Genomic DNA, 26,448 nt, shown 5'->3' with positions numbered 1-26,448 from the left:
CAAGTATATGGAGGTCAGAATCCAACAGCATCTACAGTCCTTTTTCAGCCTCTGGATCAGATTTTTGCTCAGGTCCCTCAATTTCAGCTAGAAAATACCTGAAATTATAGAAAAACATACAAACTCATAGTAAAGTCAAGAAATGTGATTTTTATTTAAAAACTAATAAAAACATAATAAAAACTAACTAAAATATACTGAAAACATACTAAAAATAATGCCAAAAAGCGTATAAATTATCCGCTCATTAGCGCGCTTCCCGTCTTTGGCTTGGCATTTCAACAGTGTAAGTTTGAGGGGGGGGGAGCGTTGGACAAAGTAGTAGTGACGATGGTGAAGACCCAATAGTAGTGACGATGTTGAATACCCAAGTGAAAGCTCCGGCGAGTAGATACAGGGAACGAACGATATGAAGATAGGATTCAAAACGAGATGAGGCACCAGGATAGGAGTAGCGGCTGCAGTTTGGGGAAGGAGGATGCATCCAGTACCGGGTCCAAAACCGGGTCGTGCATAGGTTTGGGGGTTCCGGTTTTCTATGGTCTGGGCTTTCTGTTAGCCTGGAACCTGACCAAAAAAAAAGAAGGGAGAGTCATTCTTCCAAAGTCTCTCACACATTCTCACTTCTGAGTCTATCACCCATTTTCAACACCACATCAAAGAAGAGAGATCTAAACCCTAGTAGCCACTCAACCCCATGCCCCCAACTTCTTCATCACAAGATACTCTCTGTCAGCTGGAAGGTGTCATCGCCGTCGGCCTAGCCTCAACCGAACCTCCCACTTCTCCTGTCTTTCATTTTCTCCCACCTCTCACATCGCTCCCATCATCCCATCATCCGCTTTTTCACTAGCGCTCTTCGTTTCTCTATCAGAATCTTCTTCTCAACATAGTGATGGTTTGTTCTCTCCTCGAAATCTCTCTTTCTCTCTCTCTCTGATCTCACACTCTCTCACCACAAACGTCTCTACTTGCGCTCAGTCGTCTTGCCGTCGTTGTCACCTTCTCTCTCTCTCTCTCTGAGCTCACTCTCTCTCTCATCATTCGTAGGCTTTCGTTGCTTCTTAGTTAATGTTAATTTTATTCTGACTCCTGAGTTAATGTTAATTTTCTGATTTAATGTTAATTGTTGATTTTGCTCTAAATTATTATAGATTTTAAAATTAATTAGTGTTGATTATTGTAAATTTTTCTAAGTTTAGTGTATTTTTTGAGTTAACAGGAGTTTAAATCCTTCCTTGAAATTGTTCTTAGGGCTGGCTTAGAATTATACATATCATGATTCATGGGAAGTGATGCTTCACCAAGTCTTTGTTTATATTATATATCTCTTTAGATTTATTTATTTTGTTTCAAAATTTGAAATTTGACATTGGATTTAAGTTTATGTGAAGTTATAGGAATCGAATTTTCAAACACAATGAAGATCAGAATGACTTTTTAATGTTTGTTTTCCAAACATAAAAGGATTATATGCATCATGATTCATGGGAAAGTTTAGTGTGTTTACTATTTTCAAAGTTAATTAGTGTGTTTGTCATTATGTTTGAACTTGTTTGTGAACTTTTAATTTTAAACTTTAGACAAATTATTAGATAAAATTGTAAAATTTTGAATTTTATTAGTCTAAAAACCATTGAATTTAAATATTTGAAATTATATATTGTATTTTAATAATTTTATTTTATATTTAACTAAACCGGTTCAACTACTGTTTGATCCCAGTTGAACCATTGAACTAGCCACTTGAAAGGTTCACTGATTAGTTCGATTCTCGCAACCTTGGTGGTAGGTGTGAGTGGAGGGGCATTGGGGTTCATCGTTAGAGGCTTTAGCTGTCATCAACCAAAGTGGTGTGATATTGATGGATGTAAATACTACTCCTAGACTTGATTCTCTATGTTTGGGGATTGTGAAGGACACCAATTCTGAGGTAATTGTTCAGTATATATTGTTGTGTAACCTTTTGTTCCCTTTCTATTATAGTGTTGTCGAATATGTTGGAGCCTCCCAATAGTTGAAGCCGTTAGAAAAAAGTTAGTAAAGAATAAGTAAAGGACGAAGTAGTGGTACTAATTGTGGGGGTGGTTGGGGCTTGCTCTGCTAAGGGGGGAGGGGAGTTTGGTTTTAGGATTTAGAATTGTTTTGTGTGAAAGTGAAATAGGTAGAGTTGAGTAGCTTTGAATTGTGCATGAAAAGCATTAGAGTTGCGTGTTTTTTATTCTAAGGATACGTAACAACAAGAAGGGCTAAAACTTTATGTTATATGAATTGTGGTAATTTAATATAATTGTATGTTATATTAGAACTGCAGTTTAGTGTTGAGTTTGGTTGGAAAAATTGTTTTATGTTGTTATCTTATTTGTGTGTTTACAGATATCCATATGGATGATAGTCGTGGCGAAGGAGTTGGGGAAGGTGGGGGCGATGCTAGTGGAACATATGGCGATTCGAAAGTGAAATTTACTGACGATAATAATAGCTTTAAGGATGTTAATGAGGATGAAATGATTCAATATGGAGAAGTTGCCAGTTTAAGCGTGGCTGATTTACTAAAGCAGGTTTGGGATAGTGTTAATGATGCCTATAAATTTTACTGTAGATCTGGAAGATGTCATGGATTTGGAGGTGCGAAAGGGTGATTTTGGCAAAGATTACAATGGAAAGTTGGTGAGATATCAGTGTTTTTTTTTTGCACCAGGGATGGACTGAGAGAGAATAACCACTACAATAGAATAGGTAAAAGGAGGAAAGAAATAATTGGCTAAGTCCTTAGGTTCTAGGCCGTGTCTCAATCTAGTGTGGCTGATCATTGGACCGAGCTAGATTTGAACCAGTGTAGACATATTGCCAACGAATTTACAGTCCATCCCCATATGGCTCCTCGCGAATAAAATAATTACAAAAATGGATTTAACTAATACCAATAAAAAAATATACTGTATATACATATGTTTAATTGAACAAAATAAAGACTCAAACTGGCTGCCAAGCAAAGTTGTTAGTATACAAGAATGAGAATAACTAGAAGTTAACGAAAGTAGTGATAGAGCACAATCATGAATTAGCACCTGTTGGAATGGTACACTTGATAGCGAATCATCGTGAATTAAATGAGACAACAAAGGCTCAAATAGATGGGATGAATGTGCATGGAATCACAACGTCAAAGATACTGAGGTATATGGCTAGTGTGGCTGGAGGATACTCTTTGTTTGGGTTCTTGAAGAAGGATACTGATGAGCGGATAATTTATACGCTTTTTGACATTGTTTTTAGTATGTTTTTAGTAGGATCTAGTTACTTTTAGGGATGTTTTCATTAGTTTTTATGTTAAATTCACATTTCTGGACTTTACTGTGAGTTTGTGTGTTTTTCTGTGATTTCAGGTATTTTCTGGCTAAAATTGAGGGACTTGAGCAGAAATCAGATTCAGGGGTTGAAAAAGGACTGCTGATGCTGTTGGATTCTGACCTCCCTGCACTCAAAGTGGATTTTCTGGAGCTACAGAACTCGAAATGGCGCGCTTCCAATTGCGTTGGAAAGTAGACATCCAGGGCTTTCCAGAAATATATAATAGTCCATACTTTGGCTAAGAATTGATGACGTAAACTGGCGTTCAACGCCAGCCTTCTGCCCAAATCTGGCGTCCAGCGCCAGAAAAGGATCCAAAACCAGAGTTGAACGCCCAAACTGGCACAGAAACTGGCGTTCAACTCCACAAATGGCCTCTGCACGTGGAACACTTAAGCTCAGCCCAAACACACACCAAGTGGGCCCCGGAAGTGGATTTATGCATCAATTACTTACTCATGTAAACCCTAGTGACTAGTTTATTATAAATAGGACCTCTTACTATTGTATTAGGCATCTTTGGTCTCAGTTTTATTTCATTATTCGTCTTAGGAGACTATTGATCTCGTTTAGGGGGCTGGCCATCTCGGCCATGCCTGGACCTTCACTTATGTATTTTCATACGGTAGAGTTTCTACACTCCATAGATTAAGGTGTGGAGCTCTGCTGTTCCTCAAAGATTAATGCAAAGTACTACTGTTTTCTATTCAATTCTTCTTATTTTGCTTCTAAGATATCCATTCGCACCCAAGAACGTAATGAAGGTGATGATTATGTGTGACGCTCATCATCCTTCTCCCTTATGAACGCGTGTCTGACAAACACTTCTGTTCTACATGAATTAAGCTAGAATGAGTATCTCTTAGATCTCCTAACCAGAATCTTCGTGGCGTAAGCTAGAATGATGGCGGCATTCAAGAGAATCCGGAAGGTCTAAACCTTGTCTATGGTATTCTGAGTAGGATTCAATGATTGAATGACTGTGACGAGCTTCAAACTCGCGAGTGCTGGGCGTTAGTGACAGACGCAAAAGGAGGGTGAATCCTATTCCAGCATGATCGGGAACCGACAGATGAATAGCCGTGCCGTGACAGGGTACGTGAGCATAAGATTCACTGAGAGGAGGGGATGTAGCCACTGACAACGGTGATGCCCTTGCATACAGCCAGCCATGGAAAGGAGTAAGACTGATTGGATGAAGATAGCAGGAAAGCAGAGGTTCAGAGGAACGAAAAGCATATCCATTCGCTTATCTGAAATCCCTGCCAATGAATCTACATAAGTATCTCTATCCCTTTTATTGTTTATTTTAATCTAATAAAATATCATGTTTAAATCCGCCTGACTGAGATTTGCAAGGTGACCATAGCTTGCTTCAAGCCAACAATCTCTGTGGGATCGACCCTTACTCACGTAAGGTTTATTACTTGGACGACCCAGTACACTTGCTGGTTAGTTGAACGGAGTTGTGTCCACACATACATAGAGCCACAATGAGGATTCAATACAATTATATATTGTTACTCTCACACAAGTACAAAGAACATGGAACACAATTTCGTGCACCAGATACATACGACTGTATTGACAACGCGAGGCGGGCGAAAATAGCAGATGGTGATGCAAATACAACCCTAGTATATCTTGAAGGAAAGGCTGGTTCTGACCCAATGTTAGTTGCTAGATACAACATGACTGCCGACAAAAGGCTGGAAAATTTGATATTAGCTGACAAATCAGGCCAATCAAACTACCAATACTTTAGCAATGTGTTAGCCTTTGACTACTTATAGGAAAAACAAGTACAACAGGCTCATTTTTTTTCAAGTGCAAATAACCACAACCAGACGATAATTTTCGGGTTTGGCTTGTTGATCGACGAAAGTGTTTCATCGTATCGTTTGATGTTAGAGAATCTTTTAGAGGTAATGTGCCAGAAGAAGCCATTGGTAATTGTTACTAATGGAGATAAAGTGGTAATTAAGCTGTCAAGGAAGTATTACTTGAAGTGTCACATCGGTTGTGTGTATGGTATGTGGAGAAGAATGTGACGTACAATGTGAAGGACGAAAATTTGAAGACATTGTTCAAGAGATGGCTATACTCAGACATGGAGATTGAGAAATTTGAGGCAGATTGAGAGGAGGCGATTAAGGAGTTTGGGTTGAAGCATAGTTTGTTGGCTAACCAAATGCATGAGAAAAGAAAAATATGGGCAGAGTACCTGTGCAACAAGTTTTGTGCTGGATTTCGAACAACATCACATTATGAGGGGATTAATGCATTCGTCAACAAGTTCTACAAGTCAACCTACAGTATACCTAAGATGATCTAGAACTTAGAACTAGTTGTGTGGGAATATAAAAATAATGAAATGATCTTCCAGTTCAACTCGATATAAATGGTGGCTATGATGACCACTTGTCTTAGATCAATTGAGTCGGCTGCAACAAAGGTGTGTACGAGGGAGGTGTTTTCGGATGTGAAGGAGGTGTCTCAATACAATGATGTATACTTTAGAGGAATACAAGAAGCCAGATATGCACATAATGGCATCTTTGGTAGCGATTCGAGGAAACTCGAATGCCAGTGTAACTTTTGGCATAAAAATGGTTATCCTTGTAGGCATATATTCTTCATGATGATAGTTGAGCATCTTGCAGAGATTCCAGATTGCTTAGTTCTAAAGTGATGGAGATTGGATGCAAAGTCTCTTGACAAATATGTTGAGAATTGGGATAAGTCAAGCAAGAGGGGTTATTTACTACGTCATGATGTCCTATATTCTACATCATAATGGCTGTTTTTTCTTGGGGCTCATAATTTAGTGATGTTTCGCAAGGTAATGGATGGAATACTTAGCCTGTGTGGAATGCTAGAAGTAGATTGTAAGGGTTGCACATCAGGAAATGGGATAAATCAAAGAGAGCATCTAAGATACCAAAGCATATGCATTGGAAGGGTAAGGATTGCACCTATTATAAACGCACTGAACACACAAAAAGAAAATATCCCGAAAGAAGGGTCAAAAAGAACCCTCAAGCTTAGAACAAATGTGTGGGTCCTTCGCAAATAGAGGTAGATGGAGTTGTAACACAGGTTGAGTTGAATGTTAGTGCATTTATTATTCAGAAATATAATTACACAATGTTCACTAACTTATTTACTTGATCATATTTCAATTCAATCATGGGTGACATATCTGTCATTGTGATTTTTTTGTGCAACTATTGTTAGGTTTTGATATATAGGCCTGAGGAGGCATATGCGTCACAAAAATATGTAAGAGGCAACGAACCATAGACGTTGTCAACCTTCAAACTGTGACCTCAACCAACGATGACCTACATTTAAGTGAGAAGAAAGCGGAGACATCTCCCAAAACGGATTGGGAGCAAGAGGTGAGTTGAATCAATTGTCATGTATTGCTGTTAAATTTGAATTGTGTTTTCCATATTGCTGCATCTAAGTTGTGCCTGATTGATTGAGTTTGAATTGTGTTTCCTATATTGCTGCATCTAAGTTGACGCTGATTCTTATTGCTACTCATGCAACGTATGGAGTTGCTATGTCAAGTTTAGTAAGGTTCCAACATAAATGGCACAGATTTCAGATATATTGGATAGTCATTCAAACACAATGACCTTGCTGTGCATGATGGTGTACGTGCTTGATCTTTATGTGCATCTAAGATAGCATTTTGCTTGAGAACATTAATTTTACTTTTTTTTTCTTCGTTGTTCTAACTGTATGGTCTTTTTTGTCAATACACTTGCTTAAGAGTTAAATATTTGGTTAATTGTGATTGGTTAGATATGGATAATAGGAACATTATGTTGCCTAGATCATGTCCTCTATACTGGGCTTATATTGTGAAAATCTTTGGCAACTGTTATTTTTTCCTCATGAAGAATTTACGTGAAGGATTATACTATAGTCAATAACCATAAAATGAATTTCATTTCATGATTGAAGATAAAATTCGGCTAGCAAAAGAGGGACTTAAATTAAACGAGGCATTTGTGTCTTATATTTGGGTTTAGAACCAAAATACATAGTCGTTAGAAAGCGTTGGTAGTAGCAGGTTCTCTTTGTTATACATATTTAACCGCCCTAAACCCACTAAGGCATCACCAAAATATATTGTTGCACCTAATAATGCATCAGACTACTATGCCGCTACATTAAACAACAAACATTACACCCATAAATCAGAAATATAGATATATTCAAGTTGATATACTTGTTACATTATTTCTATGAACTATTTCGTTAGCCTTTTCTTCTTCAAACACATTAATTATACGTTCTAGTTGAGTTGAAAGTTGAGAGGCTCCCAATCTTTTATCGCTCCTCCCAACCTTTCTTCTCTTTTGTCTCAAAGGACTAGGAAGTGTTGATTCATCATTTAACTCATTCTTTAAACTTTCTTCCTCATCATCATTATCTTCCTTGTTATCTCTATCTTATAACTATCATTTATATCTTGAGAGGGTGCCCATGCACCTATACCAGTAGCTACAACATCTTCAAAAAGAAACTCCATTTCATCAAGATGTTGTGGACCTTACTTTCTAAATTTTGCCACATCAGAATTTTTCTATGAGACGATAAAATAGCAATTAAAGATCTCTCTCATTAGAATTGATATTTCTGAAATAGTTTAAAAAAATGTAACATACCTGAATATTAGCCTTCCACCAATCATCACTTGCTTGTATGGTCTTCTTGGTAGGATACCAACCAAGACTGGTCTCCTTTCCTTTTAGTTTAGCCCATAGTCCCCACTGTCTTTTTATAGCTTTCCACTTATTTTTAAATTGTTTATACTCATAACTCAAACCAGTCTGTTTTAAGAACTTTGTTTTCAAATTTGCCCAACCAGCTTTGTTAAAATGTGTTCTAGGTCTATTTCCAGCTACCATATCTTCTTTACATATTTTCATGAATATAATACTATTTCGTTCATTCCAATCAGCTTTAAATTTTCTTCCTAACTTGCCACTTTCATGAACTTGTTGAGGAAGAACATAAAAAAAATCAAACAAATATTTTGTACATAAAGGGATACATAAAAAAATAGAGATATTGCAAAACAAGAAAATAACTCTATTGAGAAAAAATAACAAATTATATAAAAATAAAACCACATGTGAAAAAAATAGAATTGAAATTGAGATTTCCTATCACACACAATGTTAAATATAAATTTAATAATAAAAATAGAGTGGTAGAATAATAAAAAAAATACCTGGAAGGGACATATGTAGCAGGTGGCTCAGATGGAACATTGTGTTAAATGGTGGTAGAAGCCCAGTCCATTCAACAGATGAAATATTGCATGAAAATGGTGGAAGGTTAGTACTTCTAGCAGATGGACTATTGCGTGAAAATGGTGGTGGAGGGCCAATATTTCTTCACAGAGCCAAGAATGAAAGTAGCACAATATTGGTATCTTTTGTGAATGGGAGTGATAAAATAACTTATGAGAAGGAAGAAGTCATATTTTTCTACTTCTTCAAAAGCTCTCAATTAACTTCTCGGGAAGTTAAAAGCGTTTCTAAAAAATGGTGCCAAACACGCGTAATATAACTTTTCATAATCCAAAAGTAAAACAAAAAAAAAAAGAAGCTTTTGCTCCTTCCCAAACGGGCTCTTAGAAGACTTGAAGATCTAGAAGATTAGTTTTTGATTCTTTCTAGAAGCATAAGAGATTCGGTCATTTCAGATTTGATTGAGTTTTCATTTTGAATTTAAAATAGAAGTCTGTAGCTTATCTTTTTTTCCAAAAGATAAGATTAGGGTAGTTATCTTATCTTCCTCTCTAACGGATAAGATTAATTTAAGTTTTGAATTTGAATTCTAGAATTTAGGCTATAAATAAGTGAGCATAGCTCACAGAGAAGGGCATCAAGTCCTCAGACTACTTCTCTTCTTCTTATTTTTCTTACTTCTTCATGGGTAAGTAATTTTCTATCAAAAGGTTAGGAGCTCTGTTTATGTTTTCTATGGATAATTAATCTACGTTTATTTTATTTTGAGGTCTTGCATTAATCAATTTCATGATTGAGTTATTCATTCTTCATTCGAATTAATGGATCGAAAGGTAAGCTAATTCTTCTTGGGTTCTTTTATTATAATTGGAAAATTGGATATTTGAATTAAAGCTTGATAACTCTTTCACATGGCTATTTGAATTTGGCTAGGAATAGTTGTTCAATTAGTGTGTGACACATACATAATTTTCAATCACTCTAATTTTGAATAAATAACATAATTCAGATTAGAACAACTTTTGAAAATTATGTTTTCTTTTAAGATTTAACTAGACAAGACTAGCTTGAATACGTGACATATAATTCGACCTAAGGACTACTTTTAAATCTTATTTGAATTTAAAATCAGTTTCCGTACTTTATCTGTTGATTAATTAATTGACGCCTAATTAATGCCTGAGAAACTGAGGAGCCAATGAATTGAAAATCAGTTACTAAATGTTTTGTCATGAAGGATTTTTGCAAACTTCAAAATAAATAAATAAGATTGTTTTCCTAAGAGCGTAAGCATCTCCAAAGCCCTTGACTCTCATCATCACTATCTTCTCTCGATTCATCATTCAAGCTCCCTATCCATGGCATCCACGCATTCAGCATTCAAGAGTCTCAAGGCTCCCAGCAAGATACTCTCCTACCCTTTCCGATCATCAATCAGGTATTATTAATCTAATTAGGTATTTAATCTATTCTTTGATTATCCAATCCTTTAATCCTTGTGGGAACGAGATCCAATTACTGTGATATTACTTGTGCAATCCGGTGTACTTGCTTGTATCTATGAGCTTCAATTTTTACTCATTAATATTTGCCAATCAAAAAAGTAGAGTGAATGAAGCCAAGTAATAGCGATGGTATCTCTATCCATATTATTGGTAGGCATATGGTATGAATGACAACGGTTGATAGACATACCCGCGTTAACTCATCAGTGAATCCCATGAATCGAGTTTAAATGAATTCAAATATATCGATGTTGTGGTTCACAGGACTGAGAGCAATTTGTTGTGATAGTGAAAAGAAAAAATTAGTTGAGTTGAGAGCCAACATTTTCAACATGTTAGAAATTTCATACTTTAGATACTAAAACTGGGTACTGCGAAGGTTGTGGATAGAAACCACCTCTAAGAGTTATTTTCACGAGTAAGTATTGGGGCAACCAGATTTATCACCTAACATGGAATCACACGTTAGGAAACATATTTTCTATGAATGCATCTTCCAACATAAACCAAATATACACAATGTTAGGAAATAAAAAAAACACATATATATCGTACATCATCATAAACCTCAACTCTAAGACATAAGCTCCAAAGGCTTACCGATCCCTCCTTGAATGGTCATTGCTAACAAGAATCTCACTGAAAATAGGCTTGACAAAAAGTATAAAATCGTTAACCCTAAACCAGACAAGCATCAGTACAGAAACACAGAAGCAAATGGGTTTGATCTCTTGCCTTTCATTGAGGCCTATGGCAAAGATGTACATCACAACAGCGAACTCCAAGCTTTTGAAATTCATCCCTTCTGGTGGTTGGAAGACGAGGTCCAAGCACTAGTCAACCAAAAAAATTTTGAAAAAGTCAACTAAAAAAATCCATTAGAAAGTCAATTGTTGCATTGCAAATTTTGAATGAGTTACAAAAGTCACTTGAGGCATATTTTTAACTACATAACTGGGATCGTGGGTGTGGTACATGAATGGCAACCCATGTTCAGTATGTCTGATGTTAGGCCAACTTGAGAAAAGGGCTCATGCACATCAAATGTAAGCTTGTGCTTGCCACAAAAAAGAAGAAATATGATAAGAACTCGTCAAAATACTTTCACACCTTCGTAATCCACAAAAAAACATTCATACAGAAGGTTGTTGAAATACCTCTAAGCCTGGGGATGTTGAACCCTCTACAGAAAGCTTTTTCTAGCTCTGCCTTTAACGTGACAAAGTGGTTGTTGGAATACCTTTAAGGTCGAGGATGTTGAACCCTCTATGGAAAGCATTTTCTAGCTTTACCTTTAACGTGACAAAGTGGTTTTTGCCTTTCCCTTCGACAACGTTATGTCTCGGTTGCACTTGCGTGTTCTCGACTCCTTGGCATCCTTCTTTTCTCTTTTTGGCTTTGAGGTCTCACCCTTGGCCACAGTTACACTAGTTGGCATTGGTTTAGTCGCCAAGGCTGTTATCTCAGTAGAAGTGGTAACTATTTTGATAAGATCCTGAATCGCCATCCCATGATCTGCCATCATCTTAATCATCATCCTTATCTGCTCACACTAACTTTTCAAGATTGCCTTAGTGGTCTCATTATCCCTAAAAAAGTACTGTCTCAAAAAATAAAAAAAGGTTAATATTCTCTTTTTAAAAAAAATACACACACACATTTCCTATATTTTTTTAGTGTTACATAAACACTTCCAGACTTACCTCCTGAATTTTACTTAGCACGCTGAGCACATGGTCCTCCACGATGCTACGTTCGCCCCCATCAATCCCTTTCGCAACCTCACTGCAATCGAAAAAGACAAAATAAAATGAAACTGTTAGTTTCATTTGAACTATCTCAAATGAAGCAAGATAAGTGGAGTGTGAAAATAAACAGGTATTATACTCGGCTATAAAGGCATTGACGTTAGTAGCTTTAGCAGTTTTTGCCTTCAACTTTTTCATCACCTTTTTTACACCTTGTGGGTGGTGGTCCATTGGTATTGCAGTGTGAGTTTTCAGTATTGCTCTAGGGTAGGAATATGAGATGTAGTGACTCTCATGCTTTGATGAAACGATACGAGGTATGCTTTTCTATTTATAAGGGTTGTTTCAACAGTAGGCCCACCATTAAACCCATATGACATCCATGTATAGACTTACTTTGTCTATAAAGTGATTATCATATTCAATACTCGGCTGAGGTAATTTAAGTTATTAACAAATAAATTATTTTATTAGTTTTAATAACAACAAACAAAAATCATTAATATATACAAAGCCAACACCTTTCGCATTGTGTTGGGTTACAGCTCACTCATTGCTGTCCTGAGTGACAACACCTTGCTCATTTTCAGACTTTGACGTGGAACAACCAAATCATTTGGCCCCAAATCTGAACTGCCTGGCCTCTGTTCTTCATTGTTCGAATCTTCTTAGATCTGACCCAGCCAAGCCTTCGCATCACTGTTGTAACGGAAATTTTTATATTCGTTGTCATTGAACCCATGCACTTGACGCTTCCCGTTATCCTAGTTAGTGTAGATATCTGGCCGACGGCCCCTCCTCACAGCATAAAAACATTTCCTCCCATTTTTCATGCATGCAACTCTTTATCATTCTGACTCTTCAAAATGTCTTCCATGCAAAAGCTTTATACAGGAACAAAATACAATTGCAAAAAAATAATATTTAAAATTTAATTTTTCATCTATAATTTGTATTGTCATTTAATATTTTTTTACTATATTTAATTATTATTTTTCACACACAACTCCCAACAAAAAATTAGGTAGAAATTCCTAAACATTTTAGAAATTTTCGAAGTAACCACACGTAAATATTGGCAGCTTTAGAATATCCCATGTAACAACAAATCCCATCACACTTGTTTCGATTATGTGCCAATGACCAACTATGGAAAAAAAAATAATAAGCTCAATTCAAGTTAGCAAAAAACGTTTTTACAAACAATACCAAATATAAAATTTAAAATTGTACATCTTATATTTTTAAATAACACAAATTGACTACAATTAAGAGAAAATGACATGTTTCTCTCATGCGAGATGTCTAAATGATACTTTCCATCCATCTATTTCTAAAATATACACTTTCCTCTTCTATAAGAGTTAAATAACATATACTTTAGTCTATTTGATTAAAATACTCTTCAATAATCACTTTTATATGTAAATTAGTGATAATTATTTTATTATTTCAAAAAAAGAAATAATAATATAAAATAATACTTATTATTATATTGTAATAGTTTTATTTATTTATAATATTTTAACTTGTTATAAAAATATTTAATTCAAATTTTTTTTATATATTTCATGATTAATGAAAAAATATTAAAAATAATGAAATTTTATTGCATTAATAGTAATATATATTATATATTATTATTAATATTATTATAGTTATAAACATAGTAATATAAAATACATTTATTTTAATAAATTTGATTTATTTTTATTTTTTTCATTAATCATGAAATAAGTTAAAGTATTTTATATTATGTAATAGTAATAATAATATATTTATTATTAAACTAATAAGTTTTATTTATTTTTAATATTTATCATTAATCATGAAATATATAAAAAATTTTAAATTAAATATTTTGTAACAAGTTAAAATATTAAAATAATTAAATTTATATTATTAATAATAAATACATATTTAATATTATTATTACTAATATATACATAATTATAATAATAATAATTGTTAAGGAGTATTTTAGTCAAATGAACTAAAATGTATATTATTTAATTATCGTGGGATAGAAAAATATATATTTTAAAAATAAAGAGAAAAAATCTCATTTAGATATCTCACAAAGGAAAAAAAGTCTTATTTTCTCTACAATTAATTCACAACTTAATTATAATATCCAACATAATAGTTTCTAAAATTTATATAAAAAATATTCAATAAACACCTAAACATAAATTATGAAACAATAATTTTGGTTAACTAGTATGGTTTATTTTTTTAAACGAATATGCTTTCAAGATACGAATTAAAGGGTTAAAGGTTTCCGCATATAAGGGTGAGTGTTAAAGGTTTAGGGTAATTAAGCTTAAGGGAAAAGCCATACCGGTTTAAGGTTAATTGATCAAGGATTTAGTTTCTAGCATATATAGTTTTGTTGTTTGGGATGTATATATAAATCCCACCAAACAAACATCTAAATACTAAAAAGCAACAAATCATAAATACACAATTCTGTAAACCATCAATCCTAAATCTAGGGCTGGAAATAAGTCAAGTTAATTCATGAATCAGTTCAAGCTTGACTCGTTAATAATTCGATAAGCTGAATTTGTGAGTTCGTGAGTCAAACTTGAATCTAAAATTGAACTCATAAATTAAATAAGTCGAACTTGAGTTTGGATAAGTTCAGTTCATTAACTCGTGAGTTAGCTCGATTATATATATATTTTGATGGTACCGGAGTCAAAGGCCCAAAAACAAAAGAAAACTAAATAGTAGAAATTCTAGGGAACTTTATACTCCATCTCTCTATAGAGGTGGCAAAGTGGGCCAGTCTGTCCCGTCCTGCCAAAATCCACCATAAAACGGGACGGATCAGCCCGTCCCGCCAAAGTGATATGGGCTAAACTTGTTATTCTGCCATGTCAAAGGGCGGACTAGCAGGTTGGCAGGCCATCCCACCTTCTTCTTTTTTTTTTTTTTTTCTTAACTCAAACACAAAATTATGACAAAAAAATCCCTCCAAATCACAAATCATGAAGCCGATTCATAGCATATTTGGAGTTTCTCATTTCATCAATTAGATAAACTAATAATAAATTAATAATCAGAATTCAGATAAAATAGATTAGAAAATGAGAAAAAAAAAAAGCAAGTTAACAACAGATCTAGCAACAAGTCAGCAACATATCATAATAGATCAACAAAATAAAAAAATTAAAATAAATAATAAACTTTCAAAATCAAAATCACACTCAAACTTTGAAATATATTTATGACCTAAAAATTAAGAATTGAAATAGATAAGAAAATAGTAGGGCTGTGACGAACTGACTCCTGCTAGTAAAGAAATTTTTATAAAATTATAATCACGTTGCAAGTATAGTTTCTAAACCAGCAAAGAATCCTTTCATACAAAAATTTGGTTGTCACAAGTAACAAAACCCAATAAAATTTATAACCGAAGTATTTAAACCTCGGGTCATCTCTCAAGGAATTGCAAAGAGGTGTGTTTATTATTGGTTATGGAAAAAGATATATTTTTGGGTTTTTGAAATAGGAAACAAGTAATTTAAATGATAAGAAAAATAAATTAATAATTATAAAAATCTCTTGCAAGGTATAAGAACTGGAAATCCCATCTTAGTTATACTTATCAGGTGTGATGAGAATTGTTATTGCTCTCACTTAGTTAACCCTTACTAAATAAAGGAAAGTCAAGTGGACCAATCAATTTGATTCTCAAGTCCTAGTCAACTTATGTGGAAAGACTAGCTTTAGAGCGATCCAAATCAATCAGCAATTTCCAATTTTCAATCAACTGCTGAGTCTGATAACTCAAGTATTACCAATTACTTAACGAAAACAAAAGGGAATAAATCCTAAATTAAATTGAAAATAGTATAAATAGAATAAAACAATCATAAACTTGAAATACCTCAAATTATATTAAGTACAATATTCAAATCTTAACATGAAAAGTTCATAAGCCAATTTGGTAACATAAATAATTAAACAGAGAGATAGACAAATCAAAGCATTAGAATAAATAAAAGTAAAAGAGAAAATAAATTAAAAGAACATTGAACCTGTGATTGAAGAGAAGTGGCCTAATCATAATAGAAATCCTAAATCCTAATCCTAAGAGAGAGGAGAGAGCCTCTCTCTCTCTAAAAACTACATCTAAACCTAAAATTGTAAATATGAAAGTTGTATGAATTGTTGTATGAATGAATGGATCAATTCTCCCACTTTATAGCCTCTAATCTGTGTTTTATGGGCCGAAAACTAGGTCAAAAACAGCCCAGAGGGCGATTTCTGGTACGTACAGGTCGCTGCAAAGTCACGCGGAAGATTGGATTTTTGCCAGGTCACACGTTCGCGTGATCCACGCGTTCGCGTTGCTTGGCTTTGAGATAGATATGGCAAATTATATATTGTTGCGAAGCCCCGGACGTTAGCTTTCCAACGCAACTAGAACCGCGTCATTTGGATCTCTGTAGCTCAAGTTATGATCGATTTAGTACCAAGAGGTCAGGCTGGACAGCTTTAGCAGTTCCTTCAGTTTATTGTCTTTCTTCCACTTTTGCATGCTTCCTTTCCATCCTCTAAGCCATTCCTGCCCTGTAATTTCTGAAATCACTTAACACACATATGAAGGCATCAAATGGTAATAATAAGGGATTAAAATTAGCTAAATTAATACCAAAGAAACATGTTTTCAATCATAGCACAAGATTAGGAAGGAAAATGTAAAACCATGCAATTAGTATGAATAAGTGAGTAAAGAATTGATATAAACCACTCAATTGAGCACAAGATAAACCATAAAATAGTGGTTTATCAACCTCCCCACACTTAAACATTAGCATGTCCTCATGCTAAGCTCAAGAGAAACTATAAAGAATGAAGAGGAATGATATAACTTATAAAATGCAACCTATCTATATGAATGCAACTACATGTGAAATGCTTCTACCTACTTGGTTAAAAGTAAATAAACCTTTTAAGAACAAATATAAACTGGATTTCACTAATTCAAATCATAAAAATGAAGTACAAGTAAACTTGCAGAAGAAAATAGCTCATGAAAGCCAGGAACAAAGAATCGAGTATCGAACCCTCACTGGAAGTGTATACACTCTAATCACTCAGGTGTTTGAGGTTCGATTCTCTCAATTCTCTACTAATCTTGCTTTCTAAGGCTTGCTTTTCTTCTACCAATCAACAAAGAATTAATGCACAGATACACATATCAAGAGGTCTTTTAAGGGTTGTAATGGGGTTAGGGTCAAGGTAGGATTGTATTTGGCCAAGTGGACTAAAATCTGAATCCTTAATTAACTTAAACTTTTCACCTAACTTAAGACAATCCATGTAATCACAATACAAAACCTGACTATCCATTAACTATGTTTTCCACATATTCATGCATTCTAATTTCAAGTACAATACATATGCATTGCTTTCACTATTTACTTTGGGGCATTTTGTCCCCTGTTACTTTTTTGCTCTTTTTTTTTCTTTTTCTCTTTTTCTTCTTCTTTTTTTTATTTATATATATATATATATATATATATTCCTTTTATTTTTTCTCAATGCATATGATTAAATTATTGAATGCATGAACATGTCCTAAATATTTCTTTCACATTTTCATAAAGATATATAACACCCAATTCTTAAACCAAATGTTTCCAAATCCAACTTTTCCACACTTAATTCATGAGCACTCTCACTAGTCTAAGCTAACCAAGGATTCAAATTAAGGACATTATTGTTTTTCGCTTAGAGTTAGTGATGAGCTAAAGTAAAGAACAAAGGGGTATAATAGGCTCAAAATTGGTTTGCAAGGGATAATGAAGGGGTAAGGCCATATGGGTATGTAAGCTTAGTGAAACAAAGGCCTCAATCATATAAGTGCATGCATACATTAAACAATAGAAATATAGAATTAAGCAAGACAAAGATCACAATTTTAGAGAGAACAACACACCAAAAATAAAATATTGGTTGATAAAATACAACCAATTTAAATAAGCTCAAAAATCTCACTGGTTTTGTGTGTTCAAGCTCAAAACCATGTTTGCAATTAAAATATCTTCAAACAAGTTTTTCAAAAAGTTTAATTCAAATTAGTGAAATGTTATAAAAATTTTCTTGAAAAAGAAAATATTACTTTAACCAAGTGGTGGTAAAATATGAACAAAATCAAACAAATATGTAATCAAACATGCAAATGCAACAATGAACAAACAAAGAAAATAAAACATTGGTGTTGAGAAGAAGGTAACTAACCCATGGAGATCGGTATCGACCTCCCCACACTTAAAGATTGCACCGTTTTCGGTGCATGCAGAGATGTACAAGTGGACGGGTTGCTACAACTGATGCTCTTTCTTTAGTAGATTATGCATATGGACTTGTCTGTTGCTCCATATAGAAGTTTTCTCCCTTTTTCCTTCTTCGGTGGCCAGCCTGAAAGAAGAGAAAAAAGAAGAAAAAGTAACCCAAAAATAAAGATAAGAAAATAAATAAAGTCTGGGTGGGTTAATGCCAAATAATGAGGGTCTCAATTACATGGTAGCTACAACATGCAAGTGAGAAAACAATAGAAGCACATGGCATACCAGTGGTACAAAAGTTGCAACAATGGGGGAGAGAGTGTGGGTAATGCAAGATAGTGTAAGTTCATGTCAATGCAAGATAGTATAAGTATCATGAAGGAGTAGCATTGACTTATGAATAATAATACCCAGTCAGAGTAAAACAAGTCATGAAGCACCAGAATAATTCAAGAAAAGATGCAACAATTGAAGAAGAAAATTTAACACCAATGGAAAAATAATAAATTTAGAAAAGAAAATAAAAATATGCACAAAATTAAAATGTAATGAATGAAAGTATGTAAATAAATTAAGTAAAATAGGATGGAAGTGAAGAAGGATGAGAAGTTAAAGAGATGAAGAAGAAGTAAGAAAGAAAGAAAGAAGAAAGAAGAAAAGATAGAAGAAATTAGGATTAGAAAAGAAAAGATAAGATAAGTGGCGGCGCAGGGATCTGGTGGTGTTGCGTGAGTGACGCGCACGCGTGCTCCATGCGTACGCGTGGGTTGCACAGAGAGGGAGGTGACGCGTCAGCGTCGGTCACGCATACGCGTGACCGCATTTGTGCTACTCGCGCGAGGGCATCGTGGCGCTCGCACAACCCTCTGTTTGTTTTGGGATGTGTGCCAAAATGTCATATGACACGTGCGCGTGAGGTGCACGCATGCGTGGTAGTGCTTATTGTGAAAGTGACGCGCATGCGTCGTGGATGCGTACGCGTGATGCAATTGTGCCTCGGGCACAGTGCCAGCACCAAGCCAGCCCAACTTTCGGCCAATACACCTTTTACGTTGATTTTTCAAGGTCACGCGTGCACGTCATTGACGCGTACGCGTGAGGTGCCAAAATCTTAAATGATGCATACGCGTGAGGGACGCGTAAGCATGGTGATACTTGTGCGATTGGCACACTTTCTGCACAGTTCCCACGTAACTTTCTGTTCAGTTTTTTTTATGCAGTATGCAAAATGCAAAATGCAAAATGCAGATGCTGATGCAGACATTATGAATGAACACTAAGAAAAATAGAATAAAATAAAATTAAGAATAAAACAAAATAAAATAAAACTAAGAATAAAAATATAATAAAATAAAACTAAGGATAAAAATAGAAGATAATACCATGGTGGGTTGTCTCCCACCTAGCACTTTGCTTTATTGTCCTTAAGTTGGATATTTGGTGAGCTCCTTGTTATGGAGGCTTGTGTTTGAACTCGTCTTGAAACTTCCACCAATGCTTGGACTTCCAATAAGCTCTATCAATACCAGGTAAATTTCTCAAGCTTTGATGGAGTTCTTCACAAGCTTTCAGCTCCCAAAATTGATCCTCAGATATTTATGGATCCCAAATCTTGATTCTACACCCATCTTCAAGTTGATCATCATGATTTCATCCGGGTGGTAAGCAATCTGAATTCTCACTAAGGTATCCAAACAGCTTCCTAGACCCATTCATTTGAGCTTTACACCAACCTTTGCATTTAAACTTTGAGCTCCCAACCACAACGAACCTAGGATTGTGTTGCCAACCACTAACCATCTCCCTCTTACTCTTAAAGCTACAAAGAGCTCTAAGCTGACCATCTGTCTCAAGTAAACCATATTCAAGTGGAAAAGTAAAGGATAAGAATAAGAATTTTACCCACTTGAATGTTGTATTGGATGGTAATGGCTTTGGGGGAGAGGTCTCCAACATTTTTGGGAAGGTGATTTCAAGCTCCATTCCCTTGTGCTCTCCCTTGGTAACTTCCACCTCTTTGCAAGCTTCTTCAAGTTCAACCTCTTTCTCTTGGTAGCTCTCTTCCAATTCAATCTCTTCTTCATTACTCACCAAGGGCATGTGAGGTTGTGCTTCTTCTTCTTTAATCTCCATCTCTTGATTGATCTCTTCAAAGTCTTTAGCCATGATATGCCTTGGAGGTTGTACACCCTCTTCAACATCAAATTCAAACGTCTTGGAAGGAGGTTCTATGACTAGACTTTCCCATGGAGGTTCTGCATCTCCCAAGTCTTCAACCACTTCTTCTTCTTCAATAATTACTGCTTTGTCCAGTTGTTTTAGTATAAAATCATACTCATCCTTGATGATTTTCTTTCCATGATAACTCCTTTCAACTATTCCTTCATCTTCAAGGGTCTCTCCTATCTCCACATTTTGGGCCTTCTCTTGCTCTGAGACAAAATCAGACTCTTCCTTGATGTCTTCCTTCACTAATTCTTCAACCACTCCTTCGACTTCAAGGGTCTCTACTACCTTCACCTGTAGGGCTTCCTCTAGCTTCTTATGAAGTATGAATTCGCGAAGACGATCCATTTTCTCTTGTTCCTTGTCAATAGCATAGCTGGGATCATCTTCCTCTTGGATTGATGGATGTGGATGCTCTTCCATGGAGGGTGGTGATGGGATGGGAAGATCATTATGTGGTTGAGAAGGAAGTGCACTAGAGTTTGAGGATTGAATATTGGAGATAGAGGATTGGTTCATGTGAGATATAAGATTTTGGAGTGTAGAGGTGAGACCAATGATGTTAGAGATGAGTATATTGTTATCCAATAGAGGTTGGGGTGGATAGGAGGGTTCATTTGTTGGGGGAAAGGGCTCATAATACGGAGGTGGTTCTTCCTGATAAGGATATAGAGATGGTGAATATTGAGGTGGTGGTTCTAGGTGTGGTTCATATGGTGGTTGGTGTGGTGGATAAGGATTATGGTCATATGGAGGTGAATGGTGTAAAGGGGCTTGTGAGTTTGTGGTTCAAAGGTATGTTGGGGAGGTGGTTCATAAGCATATGGTGGGCCTTGTTGGTAACTACGAGGGGGTCCACCATATTCATCATCTTGGTACGCTCCCTGAAATGGCTCTTGACCATAGTAATTTGGTGGAGGTTGGTTGTCACGAAAGGGTCCACCATAACTATTGTCTTGGTATGCATCACAGAATGGTTGTTGGTTATAGCGCACTGGAGGGGGTTGTTGCCAAGAGGGTTGATCAAATCCTTGTGGCTCCTCCTATCTTTGATTCTTCCAACATTGATGCCTATTTTCATTATAGTTTCTATTCCTTACAACAACATTGGAACCAAACTTGAAACCAGAGGGGTGAGAATTCATAGTAGCTAAAGAAAATAAAAACAAAAACTAAAAAAAATTAATGAAAATAAACTCCTAAAACTAGAAACACTGACAACAATATAAGATAAAAATTTGAAAAAGGTTTAAATTTTGAAAATGTTTGATTTTTAAATTTAAATTTTGAAATTTGAATTTTGAATTTGGAATTTTGGAATTTAAATATTGAAATTTGAAATTTGATTTTGAAATAAGATAATAAGATAAGATTTTGAAAAAGATATGATTTTTGAAAAAGATTTGAATTTTTGAAATTTAAAACTAAGATAAGATAAGATAAAAATTTTAAAATAAAAATATGAATTTTTTTTGTAATTTTCGAAAAAATCAATTAAAATAAAGAGAGAAGATATTTTTAAATTTAATGAGGAAAGAGAAAAACAATAAAATGACACCAAACTTAAAATTTTTAGATCAAAACGAAGAAAATAACCAAGAACAACTTGAAGGTCAAGATGAACACGAAAAACAACTTGAAAATCAAGAAAGAACAAGGAACATTATTTTCGAAAATTTTAGTAACATTATGAGAAGGTGCGGGAGGCTCGCCGCTGTTGATGCTTCACACCGCCGCTGCTACTGGAGCCTCTCGTTGAAGAGAAGAGACAAGCGCAGACCTAAGAGAGGAGAGATGAGCGCCTTCGCAGCTATGAGGGAGATAGCGTCAGGAACGAGAAGGAGATGCCTTTGCCAGTGAAAATCGGTGCTCTGAGCTGCTACCAGTGCGAGGGACGCTGAGCTAGTGAGAGGGAGAGCTCTGAGCCGGGGATGCCGATGCTCTAAGCCGTTCCCGTCGCTGGTGCTCTACACTGCTGCCACTATGCGAGAGAGAGATGGAATGAGATAGAGTGAGATACAAGAGTGAAGAGGGAGGGAGGGCAACCGTCGGTGTCTGATCTAGAAGCCAGAGGTTCTGTGCACCGCTTGTCTGCTTCGAGAGAGGGAATTCGAGAGTGAGGGGGCTACGAGAGAGATCGTGAAACTGAAAACCCAATCCCAAATTTTTGAATTTATATCATGCTAAAAAATTACTAAAATAACCTCAAAAAAGAGTTATAGGCCTGCCGGGCTAGCCCGCCTTGCTCTGCCAAAGCCTGCGAGTTTGATGGTGCGGGCTTGGCGGGTCCAAAATCTCACTCCGACCCGCCTTTTTTGGCAATTTGACCTGGTGGAGTTCAACCCGTTTTGCCACATCTATATATTAAATTATTAATATACATATCTTATATGCATTTAATCTATATTTTTGATGTAGAATATAAATAAAGAATTTATAATTGATAAATAGAAAATATATAAAACTAATATATTTTAATATATAGAAGTTATAATTTATTGATATAGAATTATAGATTATGTTCTTGTCATTTGAATCAGCTCATGAATTCGAGTCAACTTGTGAGCTTTTGGTGAGTCGAACTTAAGGTTAAGAAATACGCTTGATTGTAAGTGATTCGAGCCATGAGCCAAGCTCAATTTTCGTAAGACGAACTTGAACTTGGTCTAGTTTAACTCAACTCGACTCACTTCCAACCCTACCTAAACCCTAGAGCTAAAAAACCCTACATATTCAACAAAAAAATAAATGCTATCACTTTAAACCCTACATAATAACTCTTAAACCATGAACTAAACAACCAAAATCCTAAACTTTCAGTCATAAAATCAAAGCCCTAAACCTAAATAACTACTCATTAAATCTTTTACCATAAACTTAAAAAATTACCCCCTCATAACTAAAGCTGACATCCTAAATAATAAAATAGAATTTTAGGTAATCATACAACCTAAATCCAAATTTATACTATCCTAAACTATATAATTATAAAAATTTAATCTTCTACATAAGTTTGTTTCATAAATTCAACAACCCTACTATCCATAACAAATTAAATTTACCACATGATAACAAACATTTCATATGCACTCTCCAATTTAAAATAAAAATCATTATAAATAATTGGGTCAACTTCACCAACATAATCGGGAGACATAAATATCATTGATTATTCCATTCACTATATACGTATAGCACACTAAAAATAATAAATGGGTGCCACGCACATTGGTTGGAATGGACCTTATCTGTATGGTGGATATCTACCATAATGGACCTAAGTGAATGTAAGCCTTTTCTTTTTTTTTACTTTAGACCGTTTTACATACTTTTTGAAAATTTTATTTCTCAACCCATTCTATCATTTTTTTTAACATTGTATATAGTACAAAATAACTACATTTCCAAAAATCGTGTATCCTAAACCATGGGCTAAATACAACAAAAATGTCATATCAATATTAAAAAATTATTTAATATAAGTACTTTTTCAAACGTCTTAATGGGATGATTATATTTCCTCCACTGTTAATTATTAGACAAAAACTATGTATTGTAGGTCCGACTTCTGTAACTATTGAGTGTCATTGACCAAGGTTCAGGTGACCTTTACATTGCAGGATATACGTGTATGACTTCTTAGCTTTGATACGCATGTTCAACAAGTGAGGAAGGTATCTTCCTTCAGCACCATAGAAATTCCCTAGTAATAGTGCAGCTGCCTTGGTTTGCACTGAAGCATGCTAAGAATCTACCATCATAGTCTCTAAGTATGCCATCACAGGCTGTTTTATTGTCTTTAAAAACTGAACCATCTGAATTTTTTTTAACAAATGGATGCTTAGGAGGAATCCAACGAACCTATTTCACCATAAAATTATTGACACTCCTCCTTGGCCATGTAGTAATCTTTTGTCAAATGCATAGCAAAATCATGAATCTTGTATTCATCAATAGCTTTGTTGAGTCGAAACCATAAGTAATTCAAAATACTTGCAAATAGTGGGGGCTAAGGAATGCCTTTAATGAGAGACTAAGAAGATAAATTCACGAATAACCAAGGGATGAGGGAAATTATGAAAAAATCATCTGAGCTCAAACTATTATAAATGCTCTTCCATATCTTTTGAGCAACCTTACAATTGCAAAGAATGTAAAATAAAGACTCAGAAAGAACCGCATACAGTGCACGTATCACTAGACGCCATTTGTCTTCCACAAACAGAGCTATTGCTCCAAGATAAACAAAGAAAATATCTTAGGGAAGAGTAGAACACAGACCCATTTATCCTAATCCGCCACAAATCTCCATGGTAAGCTTCCTTGCTAGATCAAAAACATTCCAAGCTTGATCTTTTCTCCTTTCAAAGATTTTTGCATTTTAGGCCCTTCGTAAACCCCAACAAATAGCTGCGAACAAGCTCATCTTCTAATCCCTATCAATCCCATTTCTGGAGGCAATGGTTGGTGGTTTCGTCTTCAGAGCCACATCTTGAACACAGAGAAGGAGATCGTTGGTGGATGTTGACCAACATAGGTCATTTGTCGTGTAAGGTGCCAGAGAAAGAATTTGACTTTTGTTGGAATTTTTAAGCTCCAATTTTCAAATTAGTGTGTTTTGCATCACTTGGGGATATTGTTCTATTAGAGGATGATAGAAGGTGTATGCTATTCTGTACCAAAAAATGACATCATATTATTTGCTCTTGTTCTAGGTCCAAATTAGCTTATCTACTCCATCTTTGTTCGTTCAGGGGGACACTCAGGATACAGGCTACCATGCCTGGGGGGAAGGAAGTTTCAATTAAACTCCTATTTCTGGATACGATTTTCTTTCAGTAACTCTTTAACTCAATTGAAACCTATAAATATGTTACTGTCTGGATTGAGGTAGAATGGGTTTGGGGGTGAGAGCCAAGAATCTTGCCAAATTTGGACACTGTCACCCATCTTTTTCCACTACTTTTCTCCCTTCCAATAAAATTTACCAACCCCAAGATGATTGAAAATCCTTTTTGCTGAGATAGGAGAGTTATATCGAAAGTATTTTCCCTTAAAAAGATGCGAGAGCAGTGAATTCGATTTAATTGTTAGCCTCCAAAATTGCTTGCCCAGTAGCACCAGATTCTAGGCTTTCATATCGTTGAAACCAAGTCCACCCTCCTTCTTAAGCCTCGTCATATTATCCCAGTTGATCCATGCCATCCTTCGTTCTTTACCTTATTGTCCCACCAGAACTACATTAGGATTCTGTGAATATCATCCACTAATGAGTCTGATAGCTTAAAACATGATAAAGTATACACCGGTATCGCCTCATCCACCGCTTTAATTAACACATATCTCCCAGTAGTTGAGAAGAGGTTCTGTTTCCAAGCTTATACCTTCTTCTAAACTTTATCCTTAATTGCCCCAAAATTAGTCTTTTTCAATTTATGCACAACAGATTGTAGGTCTAAATATTTGTCCTAAGCCCTAGTATCAATAATGTTGAGACTTTCTGCTAGTTCGTGTCTGAAAGAAGGGGTTATTTTGGTTGAAGAAAACTAAAGATTTGTTAAGATTTACTTTTTGACTGCTGAAACTCTCATAGTTATTGACTACTCCCAAAGCATTGGAGCACACTTCTTCAATAGCCTTATAGAAAAGAATTGAGTCATCCGCAAAAAAAGTAATTAACAGTCGAACACTTTCTGTGAATCTGAATTCCTTGAATAGTCATGTTTTACTTTGTTTTGTGTAGCAAAAAAGGAGGGTTTTTTCGCACAAAATAAAAAAAAAGTTATATAGCCATTATAGTTATATTTTCAACTGTTTTTCTATTATTATTATTGATAGAAAATATTTTTAAGGTTATACTAAAATACTTTAAATTTGATGCCAATCTTATTTTAAATGTAAAATAAGGCAAAATGTCTATCATTTTATATGAATAATTAAAGTAAGTAGTTAAATAAATCAATGTCTATAAAAAATAATATTAATTCTCTCTAGAAAAAAGCAGTTTTTTATTTAAATAAATATAAAAAATATTTGAATT

The 26,448-nt window shown here is 35.0% G+C and overlaps 1 long non-coding RNA gene across 1 annotated transcript; it reads left to right on the top strand.

The window, feature by feature from the left end:
* The first annotated feature begins 23,995 nt into the window (after positions 1 to 23,995).
* LOC140180935 (uncharacterized) lies at positions 23,996 to 25,969 on the top strand. The gene is made up of 2 exons (XR_011875128.1): positions 23,996 to 24,962; positions 25,124 to 25,969. It is a non-coding gene; the product is annotated as an uncharacterized lncRNA (long non-coding RNA).
* The last annotated feature ends 479 nt before the right edge of the window (positions 25,970 to 26,448 follow it).

This window comes from Arachis hypogaea, chromosome 17 (assembly GCF_003086295.3).
Source record: "Arachis hypogaea cultivar Tifrunner chromosome 17, arahy.Tifrunner.gnm2.J5K5, whole genome shotgun sequence".
NCBI classification, from domain to species: domain Eukaryota; kingdom Viridiplantae; phylum Streptophyta; class Magnoliopsida; order Fabales; family Fabaceae; genus Arachis; species Arachis hypogaea.
The sequence above is the reverse complement of the archived record's forward strand: the minus strand, read 5'-3'. Positions and strand labels throughout refer to the sequence as shown.